Source organism: Ambystoma mexicanum, chromosome 3q (assembly GCF_040938575.1).
Source record: "Ambystoma mexicanum isolate Mex_15411 chromosome 3q, UKY_AmexF1_1, whole genome shotgun sequence".
Taxonomy (NCBI): domain Eukaryota; kingdom Metazoa; phylum Chordata; class Amphibia; order Caudata; family Ambystomatidae; genus Ambystoma; species Ambystoma mexicanum.
The window spans coordinates 1,058,419,695-1,058,434,628 of record NC_090926.1 but is presented as its reverse complement, the minus strand read 5'-3'; the positions used below and the strand labels follow the sequence as shown (position 1 = coordinate 1,058,434,628).

The 14,934-nt window shown below is 47.7% G+C and overlaps 1 protein-coding gene across 4 annotated transcripts in view; it reads right to left on the bottom strand.

Annotated features, from left to right (window-relative positions):
* HGS (hepatocyte growth factor-regulated tyrosine kinase substrate) overlaps nucleotides 1–14,934 on the bottom strand; it is a 793,272-nt gene that overhangs the window by 117,340 nt on the left and 660,998 nt on the right. The gene's annotated exons all lie outside the window — the stretch shown is intronic.

Sequence of the window (14,934 nt, the reverse complement as noted above, 5' to 3'; positions counted from 1 at the left end):
ATGCTGGAGGGGTTACTTAGTATCCCCTGTGCCTAGTTTCTCATGTAACATTTTTTACCCTTTCTAAAATTAATGGATGGCGGCAGTGGTTTACTTTTTCCTACCATTGTGTGTTTTTACCGTGGGCTGATTTCGCAGCTGCAATAAGGCACCCACGGGTGCCCATTTTGCAAAATGGCCCTGGACTTCTTTTTTCGCCGTTTCTTGTTAGAAAGGTCAAACCAGGTTTGTTCGTTTTGTCTTTGGCGGGATTCACTGGCGAAGCCCGCTTCTGGCTCCAGCATGTCTGGCAGGGGCAGGAAGTGAGGGAGGTGCCCAAAACTCCCTGTACTTAATCCCCTTGGTTACAGGAATGCACCCAAAGGTGATTGGCCGACTGGCTGTCTTTGGAGGACAGCCACCCTGCTGTGTGATTGACAGCTAGTTTGCGAATGTATGGGAGAAACCTGCATTAAAGGCGAGGCTTTTTGCTTGGAAGGCAGAGTCGACCACTGGAAGATGGAATCTGAAGAAGAACTTGGAAGAGACGCCTGCTGCAAATCCTGGACTGTTGGTTTGCACGGTGAAGCCCTGCTGCAGTGCTGAATCTCTGAATTCACCTCGACTAGAGAAGCTCTGCAAAGGACGACTTCTCCCCTTGGGTTGGTGGGACCAATCGTCCCCAAGACAAGCTCATCTGGATATCCTCTCTGAGCTGGCTGTACTTCGATTACTGCTGCAGGAACCAATTGCCAGGGAGAGGAACAACAGAATCTTGAGTGTCTAAGTCGGACCCGAGCTCCAGGAGATCCTCCGTACTCCCCTGAAGCAGGACTGACCAAGCCTGAGCCACCTCAACAGAGTGCTGGACTCCAGATGCGAAGAAAGTCCTTAGTGCGATCTGAGAACCGCGGTGGTGCTATTTGCGAGGGTCACGAAAAGCTGAAACCGGAAAGTAGCGCTGATCTGAAGTTTGCCCATTGCAGACGCCGACCTTCCATTCGTAGTGCAGGAGTCCCCAGACGTCCTCCCTCTTGTCCCCACGACGGAAGCCCACAAACACAGTTTTTGCAGACCTACACAGGAACAAAAGCCAGCTGGAACCAACTTTTTCAAACCAAAGGTACGGTAAAACTAAGGCGACTTACCTCTTGTTGTGTAGCATTGCTAGTTCTCAGTTGAGACAGGTCTTGGTTGCTTTTGCAGAGTTGCTTGCAGCTTTGCTCCTCACAAGCCTCCCAGCTTGTGGCCCTACAGTGATTTCATTTTCTACAAAGACTTCTAAAACATTGGCATGACTTTTACTTACCTGAAAGAAGTGCTTCAGCTCTCCTAGAATTTTGCTTAATTAACATTGGCTGTCCTGGCTCCCTGAAAGTTCTTACCTTTGACTTTGTGCTTTACTTTTTCCCCAGGAAAGGGTTAATTTACTTTGCATTGGAGGGTTCAGAAATTACTTACCCGCGTAAGAATATTTGTTAACCTTTGTTTTATTCCCTAAAACCTTTTCTTTGACACCAAACTCAGTATTGCTCGAAATGTATCAGTGATATATCAATGTCCACAGTGTCCTAGTTATGTAAGTCACCTGAGGGTGTAGTAGTGTCTGTGTGCCATCCCCAAAGGGTAGTACGGATTTACTGAAACTGTGAGTGTGTATTTTGAAGTATATGTGTGTGTTACATATATAGTGCTCCCTTCTAAAGAAGGCTTATTCAACTGACTGTTAAATTAATAAATAATTGTTTAATCAAGAAACCTTGAGAGTAAGTGTTTATTTGGATACTTATCACTGTAAATCTCTGTGTAAAAACCCTACTGGTCACATTGACCGCTCTTGATATAAGCCTGTGTAGTACAGACTTATACCAAAGGCTGGGTTACCTATTGCCAGGAGAACAAGGTTGGTGTAGTCTGACAAAGGTTACTGCATACGATCCTGCCTAACAATACACAACAATACACATATAAGAAAATGACTTAATGGAAGGAAAATGGTTAGTTAGTTAGTGGAACACTAGCACAGTTTAGTTTAAGGTTCTAGAGATAGTTTCTTCGCACAGCAAGTTGTTTTAAGTCAGAAAACGCAACCCTAGCTAAAGGCAGCTTGATGAGGGCTCAAAGTCTTGACAAGCAGCAGAATACGAAGAGTTCCTGTACATTTCTTTAAGTCTCCAGTCTTTAAGTAAGCAGCAAGTTAACAACTAATGGTGCGACCCCCTCCGCCCCTTTAGGTAATATTCCCCAAGACCCCAATCTCCTAATAATTCAATGTAAATAGAAGCTGTTGAAAGGAGTGACTTTTTTGTTATGGAATTTGAGTCCAAGAATTCCCAGAGTACTGGGATGAAGAAGAGGGCTGCAGAGGCACAAGGTTGCAAAGTGCAGCTCATTAAGGTTTATGACCCACACCGGAGGGTGGCTAGGAGGCATAAAAGGCCCCCTCAGGTGCAGACAAGGAGAACAAGGCGGAAGAAGGCGAGCAAGACCAAGAAGCAGCAGCAAGAGTGAATTAGTAGTAGTGTGGGGAGGAGTTTTGAAATCTACACGGAGGAGCAAAGGCGGAAAAGCCAGGACACCGGACCAGAGTGGCGAGAGAAATGTATGCTGGTCCTGAGAGGGTCAGATGGGCTTGAGATTTTAGCTGCAGAGGTTGCACAGCGGAAAGTGCACCTTTCTGTAACTTCACCCATTGTGAAGAGTTCAGTGATGGCAGGCGGGCACTGTAACGCTGGGAGAGCAGCAAGGGCTCTGAAATTAGTAGTCCCGAGACACAGGAAGCTGTGCAGAAGAGGTTGCCGGGCAGCAGGAGAATTGAAGCCGGCAAGCTAGAAGAAGCGAGGTACACGGATGCGCACGCCTAACCTAATCAGTTCACTCTTATATTGTGACCCTGGAGCGCTCTGTGACTGCCCGTTGCTTGAATCCAGACTCCCTATTGAATACTGTTAGAGAGATTTATCATTTTTATGCTTCCTCCCCGCTCCTAGTGAGGCCCCCAGCAGTTTTTGCTGGACGTCTGGACCTTTTTCTTTCAATCCTGAATGACTGGAGCCTTTTTCCACTCATTCATTCTTGTGGGCTCTGTCTTTTGGAACTCTATTCTTTATAAGCTACCTGTACTATGGGGTCTGTCTGCTCCATAGCTCTTAAATGCATCTGTGTTTTACTACTGCAGCACACAGCTCCATATTGGCAGTGTTGCTGGGGACCTTTAGGGTCTTCCTTTAAGATTATTTTTCTATATCCTTATGTAACTACAGTTCGTAAGGATAGAGAGATACTTAGTGTCTTCTCCCAAAACTCCATAGACATAGATTGGCACACCCCAGCTTCAGTGGAGTGCCAAAGGGATACTTAGTACTCCCCTTCTTTATGCTCCTGTGACTTTTTAGTCACATAGGCAATCACCTAGTTGTGGCTGGTGGCAGTGGACGTGTTCTACCAACGATTGTGTATTTTTTATACCGCAGGCTATGTCCACAGCCTCGTTAGTGCACAATAGGGCCACCCAAGTACCAACTTGGGGCCTCCCTTCTTTTTTTCAACATTACTAGCGTGGTTGTTCTTTGTGAGCCCTTCTTCTACCATTCTGGCAGGGAGTGGTCTGTGTATGCGTTTTGCCTTTGGCGGGAACCAGTAGGTATCCCCGCCTAGGCTCCAGAGTTTCTGGGCAGGCAAGAAGTGGGGGAGGAGCCTTCCACCCCCCCGTCCTTTGTCTGCTAAAGTGCCTGAATAGGTCTGGCTCCCACAGCGGGTCTGGCTGTCCTGATTGGGCAGCCAAATGCCCTTTCTGTAAAATGCTGAGAGGGATTGCAGAGGAGTTGTTAGGCAGAAACCTGTGCAGTTCCCTTGGGGAACACTGCAAAAGATTTAAGACTACAGGTAGAGCAGTAAACCCCTTTGGTAGCAGTCTGTACCACCCAGATTTACCTGGTAGCTGTGGCTGAGCAGTCAGACTTCTCTCAAGAAGAGTTAGGCAGTATGCAAAGTATACACAATATGTACCAAAACACAATAGCACAAGCAAACACTGACCAGAGCTTGGTTTCAAAAGTATATAGTTATTTATTTAAAATACACATAAGTTAAAAACACTCTAGCAAAATATAGTAAACACTTCAACACAGTTATAATGAAAGTAGATTCAATCCTTTCTCCTATCTAGACAACTCTAGGTTAACACCACTTAATTAAAACAGAGGTGAGTGCTTAACGTTAGATGACACTCTAGTAGTTTCCAAGAAAGGGAGAGAAAAAGCAGAAATGGGTTAAACACACCACTCTAAGGTCCAGAACACTTGCAATAGGCTCAAAGAAGCACAAAGTCACAGGTGAGCAAAAGTCACTAGGCAGGGCCCACTCTTAGAGTAGCCGGAGCGAAAATGTGCCCAAGATCACACTGTTAGTTAGAGATTCAAAGTCTTGCAAAGAGTCAAAAAGAGTTTAGAGTGGCTCAGAAAGTTTAGCCAAAGTGTCCCAGGCACTCCCAGGTTCGAAAGCCGGGGACTAAATCTACCCCGTACAGTCGGTAGCAAGGGAAGCCAGGCGGAACACAGTACCTTAAGCGGAAAGGATCCTCCAGCGGGGGCAGTTGTTCCAGGCAGTGGCAGCAGGGCTCGACGTCGGTCAGGGGAGAAGAAGTTCTCGCTGAAGCGCAGAAGAAGAGGGTCGTTGCACTGCCCGGGAAGAAACCAGCCGCGGAGTCCTCCGGTTAAAGGGTTGGTACCGACTTTCGCGGTATGGGGGTAAAGGGTGGTATTCCGGTTGCCGGGGTGCTTGGCACAGGCAAGGCGGCCACGAGATACCTCAAAGAACGGAAAGAAGGCGAAAACTGGTTGTCCCCACCAGTCAAGGGAAGGAGCCACTCCGTTAAGAGTTCTCCTCGGTCGTCGGGAAAAAGTGGTGAGACGGTTCAGCAGGGCTCCACCGGGTGGTGTCGTCGAAGCAGGTCGGCTCAGCTCTTCCCTCGTCGGATTCTTGGTCCTGTGGCGACTTCTGAAGTCCCAGTCCCCAAAGCCCTGCTTTTATGCAGCAAGCCCCCATTCACCCAGCCTAGCTGTCACTCAAACATGCTAAGTGGTGAGCCGGGCGGCTCACCACTTGGGCCAATCAGGACGGAGTGCGACTTGAGTTACCAAGGTAACTCAGTCCAGGGTGCCTAAATCCCCCTCCACCCCTCCTAAGTACCCCAGACAGAGTGGCACCACTTTGGAGGGCTTCTGTGGAGAAGCCCGCCAAAAGTGGAACAAAGGGCTCCACTTTGGGTCAGAGTTACAGAGGTGAACACCAACGCCATTTTAGAATCAAGTTTTGGCAAAAAGTCCCAACCGGAGTTATAAAAATAAATATATAAACCGGCGGTATGTTTAAGGCTACCGTAAATAAATAATTAAATGTGTTAGCCTAAAACAATGGGAAATCCCATAGGGAAATATTCGCGGTCGAATATAAAAAGTAGTTTCCACTGCCACCAGCCAAAACTCGATCAGGGGGGACGGAGACGTGCCCCCTCGACTAACAGACCCTGGGGCAATCGAATTGCCCCAGCCAGTACGTCCACAATATGATGGTTTGTACTGGTTCTGTTCAGGATTCAAGACTAGCAAAGTCTTTGGTGACTTTACATGCCCTGGGAGACAGTAGTCAGTCCCAGGGTATGGAGTCTATGTTGGGGAGTCCCTAGGACACCCCTGGGTCACGGCACAGAGGGTGCTGTGTGACCCACATCACAAAAATACATGAGGCCCTATGGAGTAAAAGACCCCATAGCCCATTCAACACAAGGTTTAACCAAGATAACACACTTCAACATGTCCAAGAGTGAGGGTAAAAGAGTCTCACTCTTGGCAGGAGAAAAAAATTAAACCCCAGAAATCCAGCAAAGCTGCTGGGGGACTCACTAGGTAGGGAAATTCAGCCTAAACAGAGAATTCTCCCTAACACTCGCCCCCCCCAGACTAAGGGACAGGAGGATTTAATCCACTCCTGGATGAACCTCATACCTCTAGTCGATGATATACATCCTAGAGAGTCCATCAGCATTTTGATGGTGACACCCTGACCTGTGCTCAATGGTGAAATCAAACCCTTGCAGGCAGATTGACCATCTCAATAGTTTTGGATTTTCCCCTTTCATTTGCATTAACCATCTCAAGGGTTGGTGGTCAGTCTGAATAACAAAAGTAGAACCATACAAGTATGGCCTAAACTTCTTCAGTGCCCACACAATAGCAAAGCATTCTCTTTCGATAGTTGCCCACCTTGTCTCAGGATCCTTCAGTTTCCTACTGATGAAGCAAATGGGGTGCTCCCTACCCTTCTCATCCAGTTGGCTTAGAACTGCACCTATACCTACATTGGAAGCATCAGTTTGTACAATGAAAGGTTGGTGGTAGTCAGGAGCTCTCAATACTGGAGCCTGGCAAAGAGCTCTCTTCAGTTTTTCAAAGGCCTGATTGCACTCCTCATTCCATTTTACCTTTTTAGGGAATTTGGGAGAGGAGATTACATTCAGTGGAGAAGCTATGGTCCCATAGTTCTCAATGAAATTCCTGTAATACCCAGTGAGGCCTAGAAAAGCTCTCACTTGGGTTTGAGTAGTTGGTGTTGTCCAATTTTGCACAGCTTCAATCTTGCTGGGCAAAGGCCTTATTTCTCCACCTCCTACCTCATGTCCAAGGTAGACCACTTTACTTTGACCAATCTGGCACTTACTGGCTTTGATTGTCAAATGGGCCTGTTTCAGAGCCTGCAACACATGTCCTAGGTGGTTCACATGTTCTTCCCAGGAGTGGCTGAAGACTGCAATGTCATCCAAGTATGCCATGCAGAAATCTTCCATCCCAGCCAGAACTTGGTTCACCATCCTTTGGAATGTGGCAGGTGCATTTTTCAGTCCAAAAGGCATGACCTTAAACTGGTACAAGCCAACTGGGGTTGAAAATGCAGTTTTCTCCTTGGCATGGTCTGTCAGGGCTATTTGCCAATAGCCTGACGTCAGGTCAAATGTGCTGAGGTACTTGGCTGCACCAAGTTTATCCACCAACTCATCTGTCCTGGGCAAAGGGTGGGCATCAGTCTTGGTGACTGCATTTAGAGCTCTATAGTCCACACAGAATCTCAAGTCTTTGGATCCTGCCTTTGGTACTAACACAACTGGGCTAGACCATGGACTAGTAGAGGGCTCTATTACCCCGAGATCAAGCATCTTCTTGACCTCTCCTTTGATGTGGGCTCTGATATGTTCTGACATTCTGTATCCTCTGCTTTTGACTGGCAGACAGTCACCAGTGAGTATCTCATGCTGGCCCCAAGGGGTCAAGCCTGGTGACAGTGAGAACAGGGAGGCAAACTGATTTAACATAGATTTGCACTCCTCTTGTTGCTCAGGTGTCAGGTCTGAAGAGAGATTGACTCCTTCAACTTTTTCATCTAAAGGTACACCTCTGAGGAGATCAGGGAGAGATTCACTCTCTTCCTCCTCTGCAGCTGAAGCTAGACTCCTACATCAGGTCTGGAGATGTATGCTTTTAGTCGGTTGGTGTGGAAGACTCTAGGAGCTTCCCTGGGTCTGCCCAGATCCACCAGATAGTTGACCTCTCCAAGTTTTCCCACAACCTTGAAGGGTCCCATCCATTTGTCTTGCAAGGCCCTCTGCCTTGTTGGGAGCATAACTAGAACTAGCTGGTCTTGAGTAAACTCAACCATGTTAGCCTTCTGGTCGTGCCAATGTTTGACCAGGGCTTGACCAGCTTTCAAGTTGTCACTTGCTTCTGCCATCATGTGTGACATTCTCCTCCGGAGACCTATCACATAGTCAGTCACTCTGACTGGCTTGAGGGGAGGAGCACCTTCCAACCCCTCCTTAATCAGGGCCAATGGACCTCTGACTGGATGGCCATAGAGAAGCTCAAAGGGAGAATAACCTACTCCCTCCTGAGGGACTTCTCTATAAGCAAAGAGAAGGCATGGCAGTAGAAGGTCCCACTTTTTCTTAAGGGGTTCTTCCAAAGCACCTATCATGCTCTTCATGGTTCTGTTAAACCTTTCAACCAACCCGTTTGTCTGAGGGTGGTAGGCGGTTGAGAACTTGTAGGTAACTCCACAGGTTTTCCACATGGCCTTCATGTAGTGGGACATAAAGTTTGACCCCCTGTCAGAGATTACCTCCTTAGGAAACCCAACCCTGGTAAAAATACCAAGGAGGGCCTTAGCCACAGCCGGAGCTGTAACAGTCCTCATAGGAATGGCCTCAGGGTATCTAGTAGCATGGTCTACTACAACAAGGATAAACCTGTTGCCTGAGGAGGTTGGAGGATCAAGGGGACCAACAATGTCAATCCCTACCCTCTCAAATGGGACTCCCACAACTGGGAGAGGCACTAAAGGTGCCACATTCTTGGAACCAACCTTACCAGAAGTCTGGCAGGTATGGCAGCTCTTACAATATCTATCTACTTCAGCCCCCATCTTTGGCCAATAAAAGTAGAGTGAGAGCCTTTCCTTGGTCTTCTTGAAACTCAAGTGGCCAGCCAAAGGTATCTCATGGGCTAGTTGTAAGAACTGTTGTCTGTTTTCTTGTGGGACTACAAGGCGTTTGTAGTCTCCAGGTTCAGACTCAGTGGGTTCACTGTAGAAGAGGCCATCTTCCCAGTGCAACCTATACTTCCCAGGCTCTTGCCCATCAGCTTGAGAAGCTGCCTGGTGGCGGAGACCCTCCAGAGTTGGACATTCTCTTTGCCCCTTACGAAAAGCTGCCCTGCTAGGCCCACCTTCTGCCAGTAAAGACTGCAGCTCAGGATGGTCCTCAGGGTCCAAATCTCCAATAAGGTTGGGGCCTCCTTCTAGCTCTTCCTCAGAGTCTAGCTCAACCACACAGGGTTGTACCTCTCTCTCAGCCTCAGCTGGAGGGGGAGTTACAGGTGTAACTTTGGACAACCTAGGGGAAGTCCTGGTTGGAAGCACTGGAGTGCTTGCTGCTGGCTTTTTCCTAGGAGTCTTGGGTTGCCCCTTTGCTCCTGATCTGGTAGTTACTGCAGTAAGTTGCTCCAGTGGTAGAGGAGTGATTTCTGTCATCATCTCCTGAGATAACCCTCTCAGGGTTTTCTCCCTTGCAGGTTTTGTGAGTTCCTGAAACCTTTTGCTAGGAGGTCTGGGGGTATGAGATACAACTCCAAGAGCTTTGAGGTCATTACCCAACAGAACCCTCCCTGGCACTTCACATTGTACACTGACAGGTATTTTTACAGCCATATCATTACATTGGATGAGAACTGGTAACTGGGGACACATCTGCACAGGCCCACCAGCTAACTTGGTGAGGCATTTGGGTGCCTTAGCAACATCCTCTGCCTTGAAAAATGATTCATCCACCACAGTTATGCTGGCTCCAGTGTCCCTAATGGCAGGAGTCTCCTGACCATTCACCTGGACACTGTCCTTATAATACTCTTTAGTATTATCTGGGATAGAGTTATAGACATCTAAATTCTGTTGCTCCCACAACCCCAGAGAGACTAAAGAAACACTAGCTGAGACTCCAGTGGGTTCATCAGCTAGTAATAGAAAGTTTCCACTTGCCATAGGTACTTCCTCTTCTGGAGCGAAGGCTAAGGAGGCAAGCTGGACCCCTGAAGGTTTACCCTTACATCTGGGATCTCCTTTCACATGGTCAGTAGCCTTACAAACAAAGCATGAGCCAAAGGCTCGCTGGAATGGAGGCTTGTTCTGACCTCCTTCTGGTCTGGGACCAGAAGGTACACTAGCCTGATTTGGTTTCCCTTGTGGCTTACCCTTATAGTTTTGTTTGGGGCCCTCTTTGGAATTTGTAGTATTAGAATTCTCTTTGGAGTCCTTCTTAGACTGTTTTTCCCCATCCTTCTTCTGAGTTACCCCAGAATCCTTGTAAGTGGCCCTGTTGGCAACCCACAAGTCAGCAGCCTTAGCTAGCTTCCGGGAATCTAATTCCCTGGAATCAGCCAAGTGTTGTCTGAGCTCAGGAGAGCAGGCATCATAAATAGTCTCCAACATAAACAAATTCTTCATACCTTCATAAGTGTTCACCTTGTAACCCTTAATCCATCCCTCTAAGTTTTTCAAACATTCATTCACCCAGGTAGCCCAAGGGGTACCATCATGCTTTTTGAGGCTCCTAAACCTCTTAAGATACTGGGAAGGGGTCTTCCCAAACCTAGCTATCAAAGCTAGTTTCACACATTCATAGTCCTTCCTATCCTCCTCCCCCATCTCCATTACCACATCAGTTGCAACAGGGGGAAGCCTAGAGAACAACCAGGTGAGTAAGTCATTTCCTGTGATGTTCTGGAGCCCATGATTATATTCAAACAGAGACAACCAATCCAACACATCCAACTTAGGCTCATACATACCAACCAATTCTTTAGGCATCCGGGGTCTTTTAGGACTGGAACTTCTAGAGGAGCCAGAGAGAGAAACATTCTCAACAGATAATTTCTTCATTTCTAAGTCATACTTGAGCTCCATTTCCCTTAGCCTTAGTTCTTTGTCAGTTTGAGCATTAAGTTTCTTATACTCCAATTCTAGCTTCATTTTCTCCAGTTCAAAGTACTGGGGACTAAATGTGGGACCTGGTAAAGGTCCAGTAGGCACAGCAGGTAGAGCAGGCAGAGGCCTAGGGGGGACAGTTACAACAGCCTCACCCTCCTCTTCTGACTCTTCCTCAGAAACATCAACATTTTGTTCCATGTTAACTTCAACACTGTCATCTACAGTTGCTGGAGTGGTAGGTTCCTCTGAACCATCACCCAGACTTTGGTTAGCTAACAATCTTTCAATCAGCTCCATTTTCTTGCCCTTAGTCAGGAGATCCTTATGTTTACAGAGCACTCTTAAACAATCAGCAGTTTTGGCTGCAAGGGACTCTTGACTATAGCTTTCTATAACTGACATGTTAGAGGTTTTACTTTTTCAGTGCTAAGCTTTGTGGTTAGTTGCACTAAGGTATCTAAAGCACAATAAAATGTATACTCAATACAAATCCCACCGCTGTACACCAGTGTTAGGCAGAAACCTGTGCAGTTCCCTTGGGGAACACTGCAAAAGATTTAAGACTACAGGTAGAGCAGTAAACCCCTTTGGTAGCAGTCTGTACCACCCAGATTTACCTGGTAGCTGTGGCTGAGCAGTCAGACTTCTCTCAAGAAGAGTTAGGCAGTATGCAAAGTATACACAATATGTACCAAAACACAATAGCACAAGCAAACACTGACCAGAGCTTGGTTTCAAAAGTATATAGTTATTTATTTAAAATACACATAAGTTAAAAACACTCTAGCAAAATATAGTAAACACTTCAACACAGTTATAATGAAAGTAGATTCAATCCTTTCTCCTATCTAGACAACTCTAGGTTAACACCACTTAATTAAAACAGAGGTGAGTGCTTAACGTTAGATGACACTCTAGTAGTTTCCAAGAAAGGGAGAGAAAAAGCAGAAATGGGTTAAACACACCACTCTAAGGTCCAGAACACTTGCAATAGGCTCAAAGAAGCACAAAGTCACAGGTGAGCAAAAGTCACTAGGCAGGGCCCACTCTTAGAGTAGCCGGAGCGAAAATGTGCCCAAGATCACACTGTTAGTTAGAGATTCAAAGTCTTGCAAAGAGTCAAAAAGAGTTTAGAGTGGCTCAGAAAGTTTAGCCAAAGTGTCCCAGGCACTCCCAGGTTCGAAAGCCGGGGACTAAATCTACCCCGTACAGTCGGTAGCAAGGGAAGCCAGGCGGAACACAGTACCTTAAGCGGAAAGGATCCTCCAGCGGGGGCAGTTGTTCCAGGCAGTGGCAGCAGGGCTCGACGTCGGTCAGGGGAGAAGAAGTTCTCGCTGAAGCGCAGAAGAAGAGGGTCGTTGCACTGCCCGGGAAGAAACCAGCCGCGGAGTCCTCCGGTTAAAGGGTTGGTACCGACTTTCGCGGTATGGGGGTAAAGGGTGGTATTCCGGTTGCCGGGGTGCTTGGCACAGGCAAGGCGGCCACGAGATACCTCAAAGAACGGAAAGAAGGCGAAAACTGGTTGTCCCCACCAGTCAAGGGAAGGAGCCACTCCGTTAAGAGTTCTCCTCGGTCGTCGGGAAAAAGTGGTGAGACGGTTCAGCAGGGCTCCACCGGGTGGTGTCGTCGAAGCAGGTCGGCTCAGCTCTTCCCTCGTCGGATTCTTGGTCCTGTGGCGACTTCTGAAGTCCCAGTCCCCAAAGCCCTGCTTTTATGCAGCAAGCCCCCATTCACCCAGCCTAGCTGTCACTCAAACATGCTAAGTGGTGAGCCGGGCGGCTCACCACTTGGGCCAATCAGGACGGAGTGCGACTTGAGTTACCAAGGTAACTCAGTCCAGGGTGCCTAAATCCCCCTCCACCCCTCCTAAGTACCCCAGACAGAGTGGCACCACCTTGGAGGGCTTCTGTGGAGAAGCCCGCCAAAAGTGGAACAAAGGGCTCCACTTTGGGTCAGAGTTACAGAGGTGAACACCAACGCCATTTTAGAATCAAGTTTTGGCAAAAAGTCCCAACCGGAGTTATAAAAATAAATATATAAACCGGCGGTATGTTTAAGGCTACCGTAAATAAATAATTAAATGTGTTAGCCTAAAACAATGGGAAATCCCATAGGGAAATATTCGCGGTCGAATATAAAAAGTAGTTTCCACTGCCACCAGCCAAAACTCGATCAGGGGGGACGGAGACGTGCCCCCTCGACTAACAGACCCTGGGGCAATCGAATTGCCCCAGCCAGTACGTCCACAATATGATGGTTTGTACTGGTTCTGTTCAGGATTCAAGACTAGCAAAGTCTTTGGTGACTTTACATGCCCTGGGAGACAGTAGTCAGTCCCAGGGTATGGAGTCTATGTTGGGGAGTCCCTAGGACACCCCTGGGTCACGGCACAGAGGGTGCTGTGTGACCCACATCACAAAAATACATGAGGCCCTATGGAGTAAAAGACCCCATAGCCCATTCAACACAAGGTTTAACCAAGATAACACACTTCAACATGTCCAAGAGTGAGGGTAAAAGAGTCTCACTCTTGGCAGGAGAAAAAAATTAAACCCCAGAAATCCAGCAAAGCTGCTGGGGGACTCACTAGGTAGGGAAATTCAGCCTAAACAGAGAATTCTCCCTAACAGGAGTGTGTGCTGGAACTGTATAAAAGGTGAGGCTTCTGCAGTGTAAAACAAGTCGACCACACGAAACAGAAGTATCCGAAGAAGACGCCTGCAGACCCTTTGCAAGATCGTGAAGCGACCACTGCTGTCCTGACCCCATTTTATATGCAACAGAGGAGCTCCAAAGAGGACGACAACTTCCCTTTGGCTAGTGGGACCAACCAGTCCCAAGACAAACTTTGAAACAAGCCATCTCACGGGGTCCTAGGAGCTTACAGTGCTGCGGAACCCCAATACAAGGAGACCTGCTGCCCATTTCGAGTGCAACTTCGTGGAAAGGCCAAATCCGTCCAAATCTATGCTGAGCCTGTAAGGACACTCCAGAGATCCGATCCAACTCGCACAGACCCCTCACCAGAGTGTGGGACTGTAGGAAATTACGATTGACCGGGTGTTAGGGAGAATTCTCAGAAACGTGCCAATTCCTCTCTACCTTAGAGACCCCCAGCAAACTTGCTGGATTTTGAGGACTTGAATTTTTTAACCTGGACAGAGTGCGACCGTTTTTCCCACTCGCTCATGTATTTTAATGTGATTTGAACACTGTTTCTTTTGGTTATGGAGTCTGACAAACTCCATAGGCATCATTATTTACATTGTGTCACACAGCACCTTCATTGCAGTGACACAGGTTAAGTCTTTCAGATTTCCCAAAGGTTTAAGTACCTTCTCTTGGATAAACTACTGTTTCCAAGAGCAGTAAAGTGAAATTGACTTTACTTACACTTTCTAGACCCAGCACACACTATCTTAAAATAGGGTACTCGAGGGGTTACTTAGTATCCCCTTTGTCTAGCTTCTCATGTAACATTTTTATGTTAGCCTTTCCTCGACGAATGGCTGGTGGCAGTGGTTTACTTTTAACTACCATGGTGTGCTTTTACCGGGGCCTGCGTTTGCAGCTGCAGTAAAGCACCCAAGGGTGCCATTTTTATCAAAATGGCCCAGTCTTCTTTTTTCGCCATTTCTTTGTGGAAAGGTCCTTCTTGAGATTTACTCTGCGCGCCAAACCAGGTTTGGTCCCTTTGTTAGTTTTGCCTTTGGTGGGATTCACAAGTGAAGCCTGCCTCTGGCTCCAGGGTGTCTGGCGGGGTTAAGAAGCGAGGGAGGTGCCCGAAACGCCCTGTGCTTAGTCTCGTAGGAGTGGCCGGCTAGCTGTCCGGTAAGGACAGCCACCCTGCTGGATGATTGACAGCTAGGCTGGAATGAATGGGAGAAACCTGTATAAAAGGCAAGGCTTTTTGGCTTAGAAGGCAGAGTCGATCACTGGACGAAGGAATCCGAAAAAGAACTTGGAAGAGATGCCAGCTGCAACTCCTGGACAGTTGCCCGGTGAAGGCCTGCTGCTGTGCTGAAGCTCCGAATTCGCCTCGACTAGAGAAGCCCTGCAAGGACGACTTCTCCCCTTGAGTTGGTAGGACCAATCAACTCCAAAGTCAGTCACCTGGACATCCTCTATGAGCTGGTGGAAATTCCACTGCAGTTGCTGCTGGAACCGAATAGCCAGGGAGAGGAACACCAGATCAGGTGCGCTGCTTTTAAGTTGGCCAAGAGCTCCAGGAAGCAGGACTGACCGAGCCTGAGCCACCTCAACAGAGTGCTGGACCCCAGATGCAAGGAAAGCCCATCTCGACTGCCAAGAATCCGCAATGTGCTATTTGCTTAGACGCGAGGAGCTAAAAACGCAAAAGTTGGTCCTTTTCTGTCGCCGACCGTCCTGTTGCAATGCAGGAGTCCTCCAGACGTCCTCCCACTT